The sequence below is a fragment of the Zalophus californianus genome, chromosome 12 (genome assembly GCF_009762305.2).
Source record: "Zalophus californianus isolate mZalCal1 chromosome 12, mZalCal1.pri.v2, whole genome shotgun sequence".
In the NCBI taxonomy this organism is placed as follows: Eukaryota; Metazoa; Chordata; class Mammalia; order Carnivora; family Otariidae; genus Zalophus; species Zalophus californianus.
The window spans coordinates 54,976,971-54,982,799 of NC_045606.1; the positions used below are offsets into that span (position 1 = coordinate 54,976,971).

General features: G+C 38.6%; 1 pseudogene; it reads right to left on the reverse strand.

Moving 5' to 3' along the window:
* Window positions 1-59: 59 nt before the first annotated feature.
* Window positions 60-3,975, reverse strand: LOC113911374 (annotated as a pseudogene).
* Between the last annotated feature and the right edge of the window lie 1,854 nt (window positions 3,976-5,829).

The following is a 5,829-nucleotide window of genomic DNA, read 5'->3' on the forward strand; positions in this document are numbered from 1 at the left end:
TCTTATTCCAGGACTCCTGTGAAACACTTCTAGGCAGGCTTCTTCTTCTTCTTTTTTTTTTTTTTTTTTTTGCAGTTTTATACCTTTATTTGACAATCAGTGATTAGTTCTCATCCACATTAACTGTCTGTAGATTTTTGAAAGTGGCGACAGGTACATAGGTAACCAGTGTGTAGAGCTTGTTTAGTGAATCTTGATCCTCGTTACATTATCTGCACAACCGCACACGGATACGGTATGAAACATTCCTTATTCCTTTGGCCCAGACAGCTTTGTTGAGCCTGGTGTCAATGCATACATCTGGAGTTCCCATCCCCTTCATGGCAAATTTCCGATCTCTTTGAGTGCCTGAGGGGCACGCTTTCTTGAAACCCACTCCATGGTTGCACTTGTGAATGTTGATGGTGTATTCTCTGGTCACTACCTCGTTGATGGCAGAACAGCCCTTCTTCTTCTCGCCACCCTTCTTTGTGGGAGCCATTCTGCCAGGCCGTGGTTGGGAAGGAAGAGCGTGAGGTATTGTGGGAGAGGGAAAGCCCCAGGCAGGCTTCTGACAGCTTCTCATGGAAGCCATTTGATGGCATTTCATCTTGAGAACACTTCATGATTTCCTTGCTTTTTTTCTCCAGGAATCCTCTGACAGTGTGGCTTGGGATGCCTACTGCAGCCTTTCTGCATCACAGATGTATGAAAGATGTGGGGGAGTTAATGACCTTGGGACCACCCTTGACTTATGGGTGAACGCTCTCTTTCCCATCTGCTGGGAGGACAATTCTGAGATGCCTTTCATAAGTTTCCTCAGAAAATCCTGTGGGATTGAGTACCAGTCACCCATAGCAGTGGCCAGCACTGTAATACATTCTTACCATGTTAGCTTGCGCTAATTTCTCCCTTTCTGATCCCTCAGGTTCTCTCAGATTACTTCTCAAATAAATACCTGTATGTGAGTATTTGTCTTAGGCTTTGCTTTTGGGTGGTGGGTAAACCCAGGCCAAGATGGGTACCAGGAATGGCCTTAGAAAGCAAACCCTCTGGATGCGATTCTGTGACTGGATCATTCACTGGACAGATGACAATAAAGACCATAGCTAGTGGTAAATGGCATAGTGATAAGTCCTGTCATGTGGATGGGTCATGGCTACTGTACTGGATTTGGGTAGAGTGCGGGAGGAAGGTGAAGTATTAGGTTATATCGTAGTTGTGGCATTGTGGTGGAATGGGACTAATGGAAATTATAAAGATGAAAGTGTTGGTTAGTTATTGTTAACTACTTTAACAATATTTTAATTAACCTTGAAAAAAGAAAATGACATAGGTTCCTGTTAGCTATTTAAGTCAAGGCATGCTGTGAGAGCCAGAATGCCTCTATAGCACCCTTTAAGGAAAATCTCATCGTCGATGCTGGCAATATGTGCTGACAATCCAGCCCAAATAGTAAAGATGGCAAGGGTGCAAAGGAAGTTGAAGACTCAGCCTCGATTATCTCCTCCAGCAAAGTCAGCATGCTGACAGGAAAAGATTGTAATGTTGAATCATAGAATGGGAACATTTGTGTTGGTGAGCCTCAGAATCTTGAACCCTCATGTCTCCTTGATTCTCTGAGCCACAGAAGTGGTCTCCCCTCCTCCACTTTGCTGATGGAGAGCAGCCTTCGCTTGCTTGGAGATCCTGCAAAGAATTTATCTGGGGCACTTGCTTTGTAAGATGATACTTGTCCTCCTCAAGACTCACCCCTGCTACCTCTCCTTAACTCCATACTGAAAAGTAGGATCGGGTCTCAGCATACCCTAAGTGGGGAAATACAGTCCTTTCAATAGGAGGATAGGTTACAATCTGAATGAACTGTAGGTTCTGGTTAAAATATATTGGCAGGAACCCAGGAAACATGCATGGGAGTAGGTCTCAAGGGCGTTGGAGGGGGATGGAATATAAGGCCTGATAGGAGAGAGTAACATGGTAGCACTTAAACTCCTGACTTGGGTTTTAATACCTTAGATATCTAGATATTTTTCCTAACATACAGCTAGGACAGCATCTAGAAGATATGGTGGAAATGCTAGAATTTATTTGGCATGGTATTAAAGAAGGGGTCATAAAGCTCAGGGAAGTTGCAGTGTTAGAATGGATTTGTTGTTTGAAACTTGAGAAGCTACCACTTGAGTGTTTTTCCTGGAAAGGCTCAGATGACACTCATAAGTAAGGCGATCAAAAATGTAGTGGTGAGGAGTGTACTGGCAACTTTGAGAAGTGTGGCTGTGGCTGAGCTCTACAGGCTGGAATCGATGGCAGCAGATGCTGCCATGATCCTGGGCTCTTTGATATCAGCGTAGATGATGGGATACAGAAAGGTGGAAGGCCAAGTTGTGGAACCTAACTGTCACATGCCCAATGGACATAATTAATGGGTACCAAGGCATGGATCTGTGAAGGAGTTTAAGATCATGATGTGCCAAAGGGCAAGATAGAAGGACAGCTGATTAGGATGCTACTTGACTTGTATATCCACTTGTATAACTACTAGCAGCTAGTTTTCAGATCTCAGGCACTGATGGAAGGGAAAGCCCAGATTTCCTTGAGGAAGGGTCCTCAAGTATATATGATAAACATCACCTTGATCCTTCCCCAAAGGAGCAGCCATTTACCAGGGTAACTATGCAGTGGAGAAAGAAGAATACTCAGATTTTTCAACCAAGGACTTTCGGATATAAGGTCTGAGCTAATACGGATCCCAAAGGACCCAAAACACAATTGTGGTCCTCTGGTTTTATGCAAGCCCAGTGATGAATGGAGTCCTGACCAAAGTCCGTCCCAGTGGGTATAATGGGTGTGGCTCCACTCTTTATTTCTGAAGTACCTAAATATACATAATTGGGATAGATATACTTAGAAGCTGATAGAATCCTTGGACCTACATTGATAGCTCTTGCTTCATGTCCCAGATACTTCTCAGATGTTGCAGGCTTGGGTCAGAGTTAATGACCCAGGGGCCTCCCTTGACCAAAGTGTTACGTAGGCCCAAAGTCAGTGAGGCTCTAGAAGACTTGAACAACTATTAACCAACTTTATGTAATTGACATTTATAGGACACTCAATCCAATAATCGAATACCCATTCTTTTTTTTTAAATGCACAGGTAATATTTACCAAGACTGACCATATTCTAGGTCACAAAACAAGTCTCAGTACTTTTAAGATGATTCAGATCATGATGTCCTCTGACCACAATGGAATTAAATTAGGGATCAGTAACAGATATCTGGGAAATCTTCAAAAATTGCAAAGTTATATAATACATATCTAAATAATCCATGGGTCAAAGAAAAAAAATAAAGGAATCAAAGTACTTTTAATTGAATGAAAAGACAACATAAAAATATTTGTGGGATTCAGCTAAAACAGTACATAGAGGGAAACTTATAGCACCAAATGCCTATATCAGAAAAGAAGATCATAAATAAGTGACCTCAGTTTTCACCTTAAGGAACCAGAGAAAGAAGGGCAAATAAAATAAATAGGAAAAAGGAAATAGTAAAGACCAGAGCAGAAATAGAAAACAGAAATGCAATAGAGAAAATGAATAAAACAAAACACTGGTTTTTTGAGGAGACCCGTAAATTGATAACAGCTAGACTGATCAGCAAAGGATAGAAAGAGAACACACAAATCATCAATGTTAGGAATGAGAGTGATGACATCACTACATATTCTACAGATACTAGATGGATAATGAGGGAATGTTATAAATAACTTCATGCCAATGAATTTTTACAACTTAGACGGAAATAGATAAATTTTCTTGAAATACAAAAACTTAAGCTCATTCAATAATAAATAGATAACCTGATTAGCCCTTATATTGTATACTGTTATCCCATATATCAATTAAAGAAACTAATTTGTACATAATAACTTTCCCACAAAGAAAATTCCAGGCCCAGGGTGCCTGGGTGGCTCAGTTGGTTAAGCGACTGCCTTCGGCTCAGGTCATGATCCTGGATTTCCAGGATCAAGTCTCGCATCAGGCTTCCTGCTCAGCAGGGAGTCTGCTTCTCCCTCTGACCCTCCCCCCCCATGCTCTCTCTTTCTCTCTCTCAAATAAATAAATAAATAATCTTAAAAAAAAAATTCCAGGCCCAGATGGCTGCACTGTAAATTTTACCAAATATTTAAGGATTAAAGATTACTAATTCTAAACAACCTTTTCCAGAAAATTGAAGTTGGGAATTCTTTACAACTTACTCTATGTGGGCAGCATTACTCAGATATGAAAACCAGACGAAGACATAACAAGAAAAGAAAGTTTCAGATTAATTCCTCTCAAACATAGATGCAAACATTCTTAACAATTTTAGCAAATATAATATAAGAATATGTAAAGAGGAAATACATCATGATCGAGTGGGTGTTATCCAAGGAATAGAAGGTTGGCTTAACATTTGAAAATTAATGTAATTCATCATATTAACCAACTAAAAAGAACTACATGATCCCTTCAATAGGTGTATGAGAATTTGACAAAATTTAACACACATTCAAGATAAAAACTCTCAGCAAACTAAGAATTAAGGTAATTTCTTCAATCTGATAAAGGGTATTTACTAAAAACCCACAGTTAACATCATACCTAACGCTGAAAGCCAAATGCTTTCCTCCTAAGATTAGGAACTTGGCAAGGATGACTGCTCTCAGCACTTCTATTCAACCTACTGGAGGTTCTTGCCACTTTAATAAAGAAAGATAAAAGAGATAAAAGATACCCAGATTGGAAAGGAAAAAGGTAAAAGTCTTTATTTGCATATGACATCATATATGTAGATAATTCTATTAAATATATTAAAAAAGAAACTCACTAGAAATAATAAGTGAATTGAGCAAGGATGCAGAAAATAAGATCAATATACAAAAATTATATTTCTATATACTCGCAACAAAACAACTAGAAATTGAAATTAAGAAAATAATACCATTTACAATAGTGTAAAAATTCCTTAGGGGTAAATTAGACAAAAGATGTACAAAACTTATATTGAAAAATACAAAACATGCTCAGAGAAATAAAGGAATATCTAAGTAAATGGGGATATATACAATGTTCATAAATCATAAGACTCAATATTGTTAAGTTGTCAATTTTCAAACAGATGTATAGATTCAATGTAATTCCAATAAAAATGTCAGCAGACTTCATGTGGGTATGTAGACATTGATAAGTTAATTCCAAAATTCAAACAGAATTGCAAAGCTAAAACAACTTTGAAACAGAATAAGATTGGAAGTCTTTCAGTACCTATCTTTAAGACTTATTATAAAACTACAGAAATCAAGATGATGTGGTTAAAGAAAGATTAAAGAAAGCAAATAGATCAGTGTAATAGAATAGAGAATCCAGAAATAGTCCTACACAAATACAGTCAATTGATATTTGACACTGATGTCAAGGCAATTCAATGGAAAAATAATGGCATTTTCAACAAATGGTGCTGGAAAAACTAGCCGTCCAAATGCAAAAATATAAACTTTGATTCATGCTTTGCATCTTATACAAAAGTGAACTCAAAAAGGATTATAGATCCAAACAAAGCCTAAATTAAACATATAAAACTTCTAGAAGGAAATATAGAAAACGTTTGTGAATTGGGTTAGCTGATGATTTCTTTTTTTTTTTAAGATTCTATTCACTTATTTGAGAGAGAGAGAGTGAGAAACAGCATGGGGGGGTGGGGGAGAGGGTCCGAGAGAGAAGCAGGCTCCCCACTGAGCCGGGAGCCTGATGTGGGACTCAATCCCAGGACTCCAGGATCATGACCTGAGCTCAAGGCAGTCACTTAA